Here is a 15,290-nt window from a genome sequence, read left to right as displayed (position 1 = left end):
TTAGTTCTAGTACTTTGTTCTTGAAAAGCAGCCAATTTTCGTGTAGTGGACGATTACAAAAGTTCGTCTCAAATACGGAAAAAAACTGCTTAGCTCATTGTTCTTAGCTTTATAATTGGCCTTATCATAAAGTCGAATTGTTTTTTCTAAGATTCATGTACTGGTGGCGCAAAATTGAAAGTTGCATGAATAATTTTTGGATCTCTTATTTCCCTATAGATGTCATACAGTCTGGGTTGTTAGTTAATATCAAGTCAAGGATGTTTGACGAGCCCTGCGCGACACGCGTTGGTTTAGTTATCAACAGCGAGAGGTTAAAGCTGGGGAATACATCAATAAAATTACATGCTTTTGGGCTACTAGTTGAAGTTGTGAAGTTTTGCCAATCGACGTGAGGATAAAAAAAAATCTCCGAACAGAACGACGTCTGCGTTTGGATGCACTTTTGTAAGCGTGCTTAGAACGCTGATCAGTTTGCAGGGGAAGTCGGGGTTACTTACGGGCGGCCGATAGCAAACGCCTAAACGTTCGGTACGCGGTACTGCATGGCAGATAAACCATAACATTTCAATTTCTGTACCAGTGTCAAACGTTGAAGATGATAGCTGCTGATCCTCTGCCACAAGGACCTCCCCCCACGTCCATCTTGGCAATCCTTGCGATAGAGATTAAAGTTAGGCATATCGGCAGAATTTCAGCATCACTGATATTGCTATTGTTATGGCGTTTATTAGCGGGCAGACAGCGAGTTACACAATGGCGAAAGTAACGGCCAAGCACGGACTCTCAGCGCGAGCGGCGTTCTTGTTGGGTAGCCCCACTAGAAGGCACTCAAGAGTTCGACCCATTTCAGAGTTCGGAGGCTTCGCTACAATTACCCCGGGGTCGAAGAGGGAGCCGCCTGGCGACCTAACAGCTTGTTACTATGAGCGGGTCATAATAAGCCTTCAGGCGCTCCACGTTGACGATGTCTCGCCCACGGCGGCGCATGTCCGAAGATTGTTCAACGGGTTCAATCAGATAGTTGACGGGTGAGGTGCGCTCGATGACACGGTAGGGGCCTTCGTATTTGGGACGTAGTTTGGAAGAGAGGCCAGCTGCAGAGGTCGGGATCGAGAGCCATACAAGCGCACCAGGAAGGAACGTGGGCTCAGAAGTGGTGGAGCCATCACGAATACTCTTCTGCCGCTCTTGCTCTTGCGTCGTAAAGGTCTTGGCAAGCTCGCGACACTCTTCAGCAAGCCTGGCTCTCTCGGAAATAGGTGTACACTCAGATGGATCCAGCGTGTACGGGAGCATTGTGTCCATGGTGTGCGACTGTTGCCTTCCGTACAGCAAGTAGAAAGGTGAAAAACCAGTCGTGCTCTGAGGGGCGGTGTTGTAGGCGTAGGTGACGAAGGGCAGTATATTATCCCAATTAGTGTGGTTGGCAGCGACGTACATAGAAAGCATGTCGCCGAGGGTGCGGTTAAAGCGTTCGGTGAGGCCATTCGTCTGTGGGTGGTAAGCAGTAGTTTTGCGGTGGACAGAATGGCGCTCCGTCAGAATGCCTTCGACGACTTCCGACAAGAAGACACGGCCTCGATCGCTGAGAAGCTCCTGAGGTGGACCATGGCGCAGTATAAATCGATGCAGTAGGAAGCACGCAACATCACGCGCAGTAGCCGCAGGGATAGCGGTGGTTTCGGCGTATCGCGTTAAATGATCTACGGCGACGATGACCCAGCGGTTACCAGCCGACGTCAGAGGAAGTGGTTCATACAAATCGATACCTATGCGCCCAAACGGACGCTCAGGGCAAGGTAACGGTTGCAGACTGGCTGGCGACATGTGTGCTGACGGTTTGCGGCGTTGGCAAGCGAGGCAGGAGCGAACGAACTGCTGCACGTAGCGGTACATCCCGCGCCAGAAGTAGCGTTGTCGAATGCGACGGTAGGTTTTGAATAACCCAGAGTGCGCGCATTGCGGATCAGAATGGAAGGATTCACATATCTCTGACCGCAGACTGCGGGGTATCACGAGTAACCACTGCCGGCCATCGGCGTCGTAATTGCGTCGGTGTAGAAGGCCGTCACGGATGGCGAAATGGCGAGCTTGACGAGGCAAGGCACGCGTGGATGGCGTTGCGGATGGATCAGAGAGCAAGTCGATGAGCGGGCCCATCGAATTATCCTTTCGCTGTTCGGTAGCGATGATGTCAACATCAATGGCAGAAACAGCAGCCGAGGATACTGAGCAGAGCACATCACCTTCAGGCAGAGGGGAGCGCGAGAGGGCATCGGCGTCAGCATGCTGGCGTCCGTTGCGGTACAGCACGCGGATGTCATAGTCTTGTAAGCGAAGAGCCCAACGGGCGAGACGGCCTGAGGGATCCTTCAATGATGAAAGCCAGCATAGTGCATGACGGTCGGTGACGACATCGAATGGGCGACTATACAAATAAGGTCGAAACTTTGTAAGGGCCCAGACGATCGCCAGGCACTCTTTCTCCGTGACGGTGTAGTTTGTCTCGGCTCTCGTGAGCGTACGGCTTGCATATGCTACGACATATTCAGAGAATCCGGGTTTGCGCTGCGCCAGGACAGCGCCAAGGCCTCCACCACTGGCGTCTGTGTGCACCTCCGTTGGGGCCGTAGGGTCGTAGTGGCGTAGAATGGGAGGAGACGTCAGCAAATGGCGGAGCTTTGCGAACGCGTCGTCGCACTCAGGCGACCACGAATTGAGGGGCCCGTTACTTCCAAGGAGCTTCGTCAGCGGTGATATAATCGTAGCAAAGTTTCGTATGAAGCGTCGGAATTATGACCACAGGCCCACGAAACTACGCAGTTCTTTGACGGACGCAGGTTTGGGGAATTCAGCCACGGCCTGAAGCTTGGCTGGGTCAGGAAGAATGCCATCCTTAGACACGACGTACCCTAGGATGGCGAGTTGCCGTGCTGCAAAGCGGCACTTCTTCAGATTTAGTTGCAAGCCGGCATTGCTCACACGTGCGAAAACTTCTTTCAGACGTTGGAGATGCGTGGAGAAATCTGGAGCGAACACAACAACGTCATCGAGGTAACACAAGCACGTGTGCCATTTCAAGTTGCGCAGAACGGTGTCCATCATGCGCTCAAAGGTCGCAGGTGCATTACATAGACCAAACGGCATGACGTTGAATTCGTACAAGCCGTCGGGTGTGATGAACGCAGTCTTCGGTCGAGCGTCATCAGCCATGGGTACTTGCCAGTACCCCGAGCGCCGATCGAGAGAAGAAAAAAATTCGGCTCCGTGAAGGCTGTCAATTGCGTCATCGATGCGCGGCAGTGGGTAAACATCCTTGCGAGTGATCTTATTGAGCCGTCTGTAGTCAACACAGAACCGCACAGAACCATCTTTCTTCGCGACAAGAACAACAGGAGACGCCCATGGACTGTCCGAGGGCCGAATAACGTCGCGTCTGAGCATATCATCAACCTGCTCGTTAATTTCCCGACGTTCAGCAGGCGACACGCGGTAGGAACGTTGCCGTAATGGTGGATGGGCACCAGTGTCGATACGATGTGTAACAGCGGACGTGCGACCGAGAGAACTTCGCCCGACATCGAAAGAAGAATGATATTCTTGCAGCAGGTCCAGAAGCTGGGAACGCTGTACCGACGTAAGATTGTCATCATTGTAAGGGCCAAATACATCAGGAGATGATGAATCAGAAGTGGAAACAGCACTGATGGTACGCAAATTGGGACAACGCGAGTCATCAGGTACGTCCAGGACTTGTGCGTTATCCACTGGTTCCACTCTGCCGAGACATTCCCCTCGAACCAAGGTAACAGTGTACGGGGATGGGTTGGTCACAAAAATAGCGGCGTTGCTCTGGGTGATTTGCACGGTCGCGAAAGGTACTAGCAACCCTTTCCTTCGGCAAGCACGGTCGGATGGCGAAACGAGTGCAATTGTGTCGGAGAGTCCAGCGCAGTAGACAGATACACCCATTGCCGAACTTGGAGGCACTATGATATCGTCTTTCACGAGAATCTTACTCAGTGTCGAGGGACTGTCTTCCGGCGTCAAATGCGAGAAGGGTGAGAGTTCAATTTCGGCAGCGGCACAATGGATGACGGCGTCGTTGCGAGAGAGAAAATCCCACCCCAGGATGACGTCAAGAGAGCATGCAGGAATGATGATGAATTGGCCGACATACAGAACGTCCTGAACGACAACGCGAGCTGTGCACTCTGCTGAAGGATGGATACGATGTGAACCGGCAGTACGAAGGGACAACCCAGAAATTGGCGTCGTCACTTTTCGAAGCAAGCGGCAGAAGTTTTCGTCCATAACGGATACTGCAGCTCCAGTGTCAATAAGAGCAGATGCATGAACACCGTCCACAAGCACGTCTATGACATTAGATGGGCGGCTCTGAGGGCTTTCACATCGCAATAACATCGCAGTCCTTGCCTCGGGGACTGCGACGACTAGTTTTCCCGCTCATGAGTAGCCGAACTTGGCCTCATGGGGGAGAGGGAACGACGTCGTGGAGACGGCGACCTTCGAGGAGATGGACCTGGGTGAGACGGCGGACCTGGGTGAGACGGTGGTTCGTCGTGATAGGGACGGCTGAGGTGGCCAGCGATAGGCGAAGAAATTGGAGCCTTCTGTACACGATGGCAATAACGGGCTACGTGACCGGCGTAACCGCAGGCAAAGCAGATGGGCCGGTTGTCGGGTGTGCGCCATCGGTTCGCTGGGGTAGGTCTTGTCCATGACGTAAGAGCCGATGGACGGAACTGTGGCTGGAAAGACTGCAGGGGGTGCTGGAGCTGAGTCTGCGAGGTCACGTCAACATACGTAGCCGGCATAGCCGCTGTAAAGGATGGAGGTCGTGCGGCAGCTTCGGCGTAAGTCAGTGGGGCGGGCGGTTAAACGACTGGAGGCGGCCTGGCGACCACTTGGGCGTAACTTGGGGGCGCAGGGGCCGGAAGCTGTTGTGGTTGGTACGCCGGCATGACCTCCGCTATTTTCTGCTCAATTGCTCGGCGGATGGGTGGAAGAATGGTAGTGGCCGATTGTTGAGCAGCCGGTGGGTGGGCAAAGGGCAGGAGAGAGAACTACCGCGCGATTTCCTCACGTATGAAGGACTTGAGGTCTGCCAGCAGTGCCACCTGATCACAGCTCACCTCCAAGCCTGCAAGCCCTGCACCTCATGGTGTAGAGTGACGGGTCATCGAACGCTGCCGGCGGAGCTCCTCGTAGCTCTGGCACAGCGTGATGACCTCAGCTACTGTGCCTGGGTTTTTGGCAAGCAGCATCGTGAAGGCATCATCGTCAATGCCCTTCATGACGTTCCGGATCTTGTCTGATTCGGACATGCTGTCGTTGGATTTCTGCAAAGGTCCAGGACATCTTCTATGTAACTGGTGAATGATTCACCGGTCTGCTGAGCGCGTTCGCGTAAGCGCTGCTCGGCTTGCAGCTTACGAACGGCAGGGCGGCCAAAAACGTTGATAATAGCGGTCTTGAAATTGGACCAGGTTGCGAAATCGGACGCGTGGTTGTTGTACCACAAGCTTGCAACGCCCGCAAAGTAGAACACCAAGTTTGTCAACTTGCGGTCCTCGTCCCATTTGTTGGGGATGCTCACGCGCTCGTAAATAGTGAGCCAGTCCTCCACGCCAGTGCCATCGGCGCCCGTGAAGATGGGTGGATCTCGGATCCTGGGGACACCTGCACAAGGGGGTGGCATGGGAGGAGGCGTTAGCTGAGAGGCGTCGTGGGACATTGTAGATTGCAGGGTACGTGAACGCAGTTCCCAGGGCATCAAAGGGGATCGTAGCACTCTCCACCAATTTGTTATGGCGTTTATTAGCGGGCAGACAGCGAGTTACACAATGGCGACAGTAACGGCCAAGCACGGACTCTCAGCGCGAGCGGCGTTCTTGTTGGGTTGCCCCACTAGAAGGCACTCAAGAGTTCGACCCATTTCAGAGTTCGGAGGCTTCGCTACACTATGTAGCTATGTTTCCGTTTGTATATATACATTGCTCATAAAAGATAATACAATGATTGACACAAGTTGACGATTCGGCAAAAAACTACGAATAATAGTAAAGATTACAGAGAATGCAAGGTTAGCCTGAGAAACTTTGCTATCAGGAGTTTTTGTTTTTTTTTTTACAGCGTGTTGATTGTCACTGGCATTCTTTGACAGATTGCGAGACCTCATCATGAAAATATTTCTTGGAGCCAATAGAGAGGGTCTTGTAAAGCAGAGAAAAGTGAGTAGATTTCGTATTGGCGAAAGCCACCAAATGCTTACGAGCATTTTTAACAGAGCGGGGGAAGTCATGTGCAATGCTGTAATTTGTTCCTTTCAATTTGCGCGCATTAGAAAGAACAGCAAGCGTTTCACATCACGAGCTAATTGAGAGGCGTGGTTTGCAGGACCCACCCTCAACCGGCACTTGCATTCCCGTTCCCGTAAAATGCCTCGAAGGGGAGGCAAACGAGTGCATCGCACCACTTCATGTTTGTGATTTTGCGCGGCTGTAAAGGCGGCCAGATGATCGACAACACAGTCTCGGCCGGCACTCGGCATCCCGTGCCTGTTTTTGTGCCCAGACTGCACCATCGGCCCGGCGAATGCAAGTCTCTCACGTTTTCACTGTCGGCGCTCTCTTACAGTTGCGCGTGACCTACCCATGTGGAAGTTGTTTTAAGTAAAAATTGGCCCCGTATCTGCATGTTAATCTGCAAATGTCGTCAAAACACGATAGTCTTGCGTGTGGAGAGAGTGAACGAACCAATTACTTGATGTTCTGCGCAAGAAAATCGGTGATTGGTATTCTGGAGGCACTGCGTTAGAGTGCATCGAGCGTGCAGCGGAAGCGAACGATCGCATCAAGTCACGTCACACGTGAGACATGAGCGCCATCTGGCAGTTTTCTTGGAAAACGACGCGTGCAGCCCTGAGACGGGCGTGCGCGCCCGTCTCAGAGGGGATAATGTGTAGAACGAAAGGCGACGGGTAGGTGCCACAACCGTGTCGTCTAACAAAGCGTTGGGAACACTCACCTTTTCGTGCAAGTGTTGCATGGCCAGTGCACCGTGGTAAACCCTATGGTCCTTAGAATTGCTTATGTGTGTATTTTCTAGTAAAAAGACACACATACAGAATACTATGGTGTTGTTATTGTGCCTCAGATATGCGCAATAATTGCTTTTTTAATTGAAAATCGCACAAGTATAAACGCTGAAACTTGAGCAATATTGGTGGGCGCTGCGGATGGGGTTGGCCGCTTGGGGTATCTGCTGGTGCCGTTTAGAGAAACCGGTAATGTTAAGGGTGGACAAACAGACAAACGTGCAGACAGACAGACCATATTTTTTTTGTTTTGAAGGTCTCCAAGAAAGATCACTGTCTTTCAAACTGATGCGCTGTTGCGCGACGCCACGACTGCGACGGGGTGGACGACGTCACTCACAACGCAGCCAATGGTGCGCGTGCTTGGGTACGACGCACGTGCTTGCGTGCGATGCAGGGCTCAGCCAATGGAGGCTACTCATGACACCACTGCCGAACGGTTTTAGATGCAAAGCAGCTCTTTGACTAGCCTGTATAACGCTGTGTGTTCTTGTCTCCATGCCAACGCGCCGCACCGCGTTGTCCCCGCCGCTGAGGTCGGAACGATGCCAAGTAGGTCAAGTCGCAGCTGCACGTTGACGTCATTCCGTCCCTCAACCCCAGCAGCTCCTCCCAACACACATAGACGGTGTTGCTCCTCTGTCCGCTCTCAACACACTTCCCTCTCACTTTACCCTCTCCACCACCCGAAGCGCTCAACCACACGTCGAGGGGAAACACTCTTTCGGCTCATCTATCTGCGATCAAACTTACACGATACCCGACACGCCTCCCGTGTCTTTCCGTTTTCAAGAAACGCTTACTCGACTGAAGGCTACACCAAGTTTCGCTTGAAACCGTTCTTCCAGCACCTGCATCGACGCCGTTTAAGCCGGGTCTACGGCGGGCGCACCGCTGCTGCTTCGCATTCCGTTATGGTTCTCTTCGGGGAGATGTTCATATTTTTTATTCGTTTCTCCTAGCCATACGCAGCTTTCGCTGTAAATCAGGCGTCTGAAATATGGCCTGCTAATATTATCACCCTGATACCAAAGACTCAATTAAATCAAAGGCGCTGTAGGGAACTATGCGAACGACGACGAAGCAGCATGAAACGGCAAGCCACAGCGTTGGTGCACGCGCGACCCGAGCTTGCGTTTGTTTTGTATTTTCGGCCTGTTGGCGTTCCTCGCTCTTCTGGCGTTCCTCGGCCTTCCAGTAGGTCTGTACGTGAATAAACTGCGTGACATCTGGTGGAGGTGTGTGGACTCCCGTACAAACCTGGAACTTCGCTCCCGTAAGCTTCCCCCTCTACGTGACACGAACATGGCCACCGACACGCCTCTCCAGGTGGGACCTTCGACCGTCCATGTCACTTGCGGTGCCGTGTATCCTCAACGAGACCCTCCTATCTTCACGGGCTCCACTGAGTCGGACGTCGAAGATTGGTTGGCGAGGTACGACAAAGTCGGCGCAAGTAACAAATGGGACGACCCAAGTAAGCTTGGCTACGTCACATTCTACCTTGCGGACACCGCGCAACTGTGGTTTAATAACCACGCAGCTGACATTACTACGTGGTCTGCATTCAAGACGGCTATTGCGGACGTCTTTGCACGACCTGCGGCACGCAAGCTTCAAGCCGAGCACCGTTTACGTCACCGTGCACAGCAACCAGGCGAGACGTACACGGGCTACATTGAAGATGTGTTGCATCTATGCAACCGCATCAACTCTACCATGCCTGAGGAAGAAAAAATCAGGCACATAATGAAAGGAATTGACGACGGCGCCTTTCAGATGTTGCTCGCGAGAAATCCCCCCACCATTGCTGTCCTCGTTTCCCTCTGTCAAAGCTTCGATGAATTGCGTAGGCAGCGCGCAATTGCTCGTCAAGCCATCACGACGCCAGACACGCTCGCAAGCTTGCACCTAGCCGCCCATCCTACCGACCAGCAGCCGCTGCTTTCGTCAATCAAGGACTTCGTCCGCGAAGAGGTAGCGCGCCAGCTGTCACTGCTGCCACTGACACATGAGCCCACGCAAGCTTTGGCACCGGACCTCCAACACGTCATTCGGACCCAAGTCGCTGAAGCCCTTCCGCCGGTGCATCAGCAACCACCAGTCACAACGCCTCTCACGTACGCCGCCGTCGCTTCTCGGCCTACGCAACAGCGTATGCCGTATGTTCAACCTGCCACGCCACCCTATGTCGTGCCTACAACCCCAATTGCGGCGCCGTATCCCTACGTGAGATCTCCAGCTCCATTTTACCGTCGCTCAGACGCTTGGAGGACGCCAGATAATAGGCCCATCTGTTTCGCCTGTGGTATCACTGGACACGTCGCCCGCCACTGTCGCCGAGATCCCCCTCCAGTCGACGCCGTGGGCCGGCCAATGGCGTCGTCGTCTAGGACGCCATCAAGGTACACCACTGACGGTTCTCGACCCTACGCAAACCATCGGTCACCATCGGCACGACGACGCTCCCTGTCACCTATGCGTCGCCGACCTGCTACGGAAGAGGGAAACTGATCGCTGCAGCTCCGGAGGCAACAGCTGCATACAATTCGAACTGCTTAAGGCCTCCATCTTTCTCGCCGCAAAACGTTATTGACGTCAATGTTGAGGGGACCGCCGCACAAGCGCTTATCGACACAGGGGCCGCCGTTTCCATAATCTGTGAGCCCTTATGCCGCAAGTTGAAAAAGGTGACGACGCCTCTTTCGGGCCTGATGCTCCACACGGCCAACTCGCAGTGCATAGAACCTACAGCTGTGTGCACTGCACGTGTCACTATCCAAGGTGAACTTTATGCCATTGAATTTTTTGTGCTGGCATCCTGCTCCCACGAAGTCATTCTTGGATGGGACTTTCTTTCGCGTCATCGGGCCATCATAGATTGCTCACGTGCAGAAGTTGCCCTTACACCGCTGCCAACCTCTTGTTTTGTGGATTCTCTTCCTGAACCTTACAAACTTGTTGTTGTTGCAGACACGGAAATAGCACCGAGAACATCCGCCCTTGTAGCCCTGACCTGTACGGCCGCTCCTGCCGGAACTGTTTTGTTCACTCCGTCTGACGTATTTACCCGCCGCCGTAGCCTACACCTGCCCTTTGCCGTACTCACCGTGGAATCCGGTGCTACCGCCATGCTCGTCGCGAACTCGCTATCGTCGCCAGTTACCTTACTTCGCGGAGAATGTTTGGGTAACATACAAGACGTTGACCTCTTGCGGCCTCTAGAGTTCGCCGAACACGCACCTCACCTCCAGCTCAATGCTATGACGCCACCTGTGGCCACAGTGCCCGCGCCAGACTCATTCCAGCCCTTTGTTGCCGCTGAGCTATCGCCGACACAAAGAAGCGACCTCTTGTCCCTTCTTCGAGAGTTCCGTTCTGTCTTCGATTGCGCTCAACCATCTTTGGGTCGCACAGCGAACATCACGCACCACATTGACACCGGTACTCATGCTCCCTTACGCCAACGACCATATCGAGTTTCAGCGGAAGAGCGCCGTATTATCAACGAACAAGTCGACGATATGCTCAAGCGTGGTGTCATCCAGCCATCGCAGAGCCCTTGGTCGTCCCCTGTTGTACTTGTGCGCAAAAAGGATGGGTCTATCCGATTCTGTGTCGACTACCGCCGGCTCAATAAGATAACTCGGAAGGATGTGTACCCGTTGCCACGCATCGACGACGCTCTCGACTGCTTGCAAGGGGCAGAATATTTCTCCTCCTTAGATTTACGCTCAGGATATTGGCAAGTTCCAATGGCTGATCCTGACCGATCGAAGACTGCATTTGTAACACCTGATGGGCTGTATGAGTTTAACGTCATGCCGTTTGGACTCTGCAACGCCCCAGCTACCTTCGAACGGATGATGGACACCATCCTTCGCGGCTACAAGTGGAACACGTGCCTTTGCTACCTAGACGATATCGTCGTTTTTTCTCGCGACTTTTCCACTCACCTTGTTCGTCTTCGTGCTATTCTCACGTGCCTCACCTCTGCTGGCCTTCAACTTAACATCAAGAAGTGCCATTTTGCCGCACGTCAGCTCACCATACTGGGTCACGTCGTCTGCAAAGAGGGTGTTCTCCCGGATCCGGCGAAACTCCGCGCCGTGGCCGACTATCCGAAGCCGAATTCCATCAAGACGCTTCGAAGTTTTATCGGCCTGTGCTCTTACTTTCGTCGATTTGTGCGCAACTTCTCTTCCATCATCGCGCCTCTTACCAATCTGTTGACAACTTCCAAAGGCATTTCTGCTTGGTCAAAAGAGTGCGACGAATCCTTCACCGCGCTTCGGCGGTTATTATTATCACCTCCAATTCTACGACATTTTGACCCTGATGCGCCTACGGAGGTCCACACCGACGCCAGTGGTGTTGGTCTTGGTGCTGTATTGGCTCAACGAAAACCAGGGCACCAAGAATACGTGGTCGCTTACGCGAGTCGAACCCTCAAGAAAGCCGAGTGTAATTATTCCGTCACGGAGAAAGAGTGCCTCGCAATTGTCTGGGCTTTGACGAAGTTTCGCCCATACCTTTATGGCCGCCCTTTCGAAGTCGTTACGGACCACCACGCTCTATGCTGGCTATCATCGCTCAAAGACCCGTCGGGGCGCCTTGGTCGTTGGGCGCTTCGCCTACAGGAATACGACATTCGTGTTGTATACCGATCCGGCCGCAAGCACTCCGACGCTGATGCGCTATCCCGCTCGCCGCTACCGGCTGACCCAGCCTCCTCGTCACCTTCTTCAGCTGTCATAACACCAATCGACTTCAAAGACATGGCATCGGAACAACGCAAAGATGTGTGGATTTCCCAACTCCTCGCCTTTTTGACTGATCCGTTAGCTAATTTAGTGTCAAGAACTATCCGACGTCAAGCCACACATTTCGCTATTCGAGACGACCTACTCTATCGGCGGAATTACACGTCTGAAGGTAGGAAGTGGCTGTTAGTGATACCCAACCACATGCGCTCGGAAATCTGTACTGCTTTCCACAACGACCCGCAAAGCGCTCACGCTGGCGCTCTCAAAACGTACAACCGTCTACGTCAGCGGTACTACTGGCGCGGCATGTACACATTTGTCCGCAAGTACGTACGTGCTTGTACTGCATGCCAGCGACGTAAAGTCCCACCTCAACGCCCTGCCGGTACACTTCAGCCTCTGCCTTGTCCAGCGCGTCCGTTTGACCGCGTCGGTATCGACTTATACGGACCACTTCCCACGTCGTCTTCTGGAAATAGGTGGATAATTGTCGGCGTGGACCACCTCACGCGTTACGCGGAGACAGCAGCACTACCCGCAGCAACCGCGAGGGAAGTTGCGTTTTTCATCTTGCGCAACTTTGTTCTTCGCCATGGTGCTCCCCGCGAACTTTTGAGCGACCGGGGGCGTGTTTTCTTGTCTGACGCCATTCAAGCGTTGCTCGCTCAGTGCAACATGGTTCATCGCCTGACGACAGCATATCACCCGCAGACGAATGGCCTCACAGAACGATTTAATCGCACTCTCGGTGATATGTTTACGATGTACACAGCTTCAGACCAGACTAATTGGGACACTGTCCTTCCATTCGTCACGTATGCGTATAACACCGCTACGCACGCGACAACAGGATTCTCCCCTTTCTTTCTGTTGTACGGACGCGAACCATCGTGCACGCTGGACACTATCCTCCCATACACGCCCGACTCCTCTGAGTACACTGCAATTTCTGATGTTGCCAGGTACGCAGAAGATTGCAGACGATTGGCCCGTTCTCTGACAGCCGAGGACCAAGGCCACCAGAAGCTACGGCTTGACACCGGCCGACATCTCTCTACTTTCACGACTGGTGCTCTCGTTTGGCTTTGGGTTCCACCGAGCACTCCTGGCCTTTCGTCGAAATTACTGGCACGATACCATGGGCCCTACCGCATTCTCGCCCGTACGTCACCCGTCAATTATGAGATTGAGCCATTGACACAGTCTCATGACTTACGCCGTCGTGGCCGAGAAATTGTGCACGTGAGTCGCCTGAAGCCGTATTACGACCCCGCTATAGTGACTACGCCTTAAGTCGCCAGGTTGGCTACGCTATTCACCGGGGGCCAATGTAGGGAACTATGCGAACGACGACGAAGCAGCATAAAACGGCAAGCCACAGCGTTGGTGCACGCGCGACCCGAGCTTGCGTTTGTTTTGTATTTTCGGCCTGTTGGCGTTCCTCGCTCTTCTGGCGTTCCTCGGCCTTCCAGTAGGTCTGTACGTGAATAAACTGCGTGACAGCGCAATTAAATTGCCATACCGCAACAAATCAAGCACTCCAGACACAGCTATCAAGCCGAGGCGCCGCCAACAGCCATACTGCCAACGAGTTGGCTAGTTTTGTGTGGGTGGTGCCGTAGCTCGAGCAAATACGCCAGCCGTCACTGCGGCGAACGCACCTCCAGCGATCGGCAGAAGAGCGGCCGAACGAGGGCCACCACCCCGAACGGCGGTGAACTGTTTGCGAAAGAATGAAGAAAGAGCAGACAGTATTGGTGACCAAGTTCTCCAGTGTTCAGAAGCAAAGCCAAAGTTGCCTTGCAATAGCCCCCGCCAACCTATGCTGGTGCATTTAAGGTAAGGAAAAGAATTTAGCTGTTGCCGGCCATTCCAATTCACTCTGCACTGATTGCCGAGCAGTGGTGAGCCTTCTCCCTTATATCACGCGTGCCCAAGGCTCATCATCGCGTTAAACTCTCGATGAGCGAGCGTCCTGCCGGCCGACGGCAATGATGGCCAATTTCCAGGCGGTCACAAAGCAGAGGCGAGCTGACGCCCAAGCCATCATTCCCGCTGCATTTCTTGCACGTGATATGCAGCACAATCGATCCCATTTTCGGCAGTTGATAGGCCATATGAGCGCAGGTACAGCAGAATAAAGAATGATTACTTGGGGAAGAACACAACGCCGATTTCTGCCGGATCCCTATTAAAACCGTAGATCTGATAGGCGTATACTGTTTTGTTGGCCACCATTCTCAGCAGCAGGTGACGCAGCTCCGTCACCACACCAAAGAAATACAGCCTAGCTCCAAAACTGAGGGGTGCTTCGAAACGTAAAAGCGGCACCAGACATTCATCTCCGCACACGTGTATATCTAAGGCACCACAAAGGCGTAGTTGTGACATCGTCTAAGTATTGTCGAGCGCGACACAAGCGCCAACACGCCACCACGAATCTAAATGAAAAGACTGACCCAAGAGCAAGCATGACAGTTCATTCGACAGCGGGTTGCACACGGAGTGTGTTTGTGCATGTGGCGTGCATATGGCTGCATGGTTGATTCCATTGCAGACTAAGTCGTTTTTGATACGGCGCGCATCCCTCTGAAATTGTTCCTAAACGATCAGTCTTTACGTCGCAAGCCGTCGTTGACAAAGTTGTGCGTGGCCTACCCAGTTCATCTGTATCAACGCAACCTTTATTCTAGTTTCTCTTTATGATGATCCACCGCTAGGGGGGATCCACCGCTAGGGGGCAGAATAGACCAGACGCGTCTCGCATGGGCTCCTGCTTTTCGTGCTTTTTAACCCGAAACAAGGCCAGTGACGAACCCAAGAGTTTTACAGCCTCAGCCGCCAAGACACGAGGATTCGGCGGACACCAGCTTCTTTTGGGTGAGTGCATCCTGTCTCAAGATATAAGACTTAATTCCCGACAAGCGCGCGTCCAGTTTATTAAGCCTAACGCCAAGTTCGTTCCTGAGCAAAGCCGCGCGGTGCGTGCACAATGCGCTCAGGCGTTCCTGACGGCACGGCGCGAGCGCTCACGCTCACCGCGGCGAAAAGCTGAGAATGAGCAGAGACGCAGCCGCAGAAATTCAAAGAAATCAGCAAGACGAAGTAAATACAATGCAAACTGACCCAGTGGAGGCAAACAAAACAACAGAAAATTCGTGGACCTATGACGCTGGCAGTGGCAGAACAATTGCAACGGAAAGCGCTTGGATCACGAGAAATAAGAAAGACAAGAAGGCTGTCGCCAATCCAAGGTCACCGGCCAACCAACCCACAGAGCAGCCACCTATCAATGAGCAGACGCTAAAGTCATCACCAACGCAGCAACAACGCAGGCCCAAGATGCCACCTCTGCCGCTCGATGACTTCAAGATCGTCTACCGCCCGCAAGCAGGTCTTGA

This window comes from Rhipicephalus microplus, chromosome 8 (assembly GCF_043290135.1).
Source record: "Rhipicephalus microplus isolate Deutch F79 chromosome 8, USDA_Rmic, whole genome shotgun sequence".
NCBI classification, from domain to species: domain Eukaryota; kingdom Metazoa; phylum Arthropoda; class Arachnida; order Ixodida; family Ixodidae; genus Rhipicephalus; species Rhipicephalus microplus.
The sequence above is the reverse complement of the archived record's forward strand: the minus strand, read 5'-3'. Positions refer to the sequence as shown.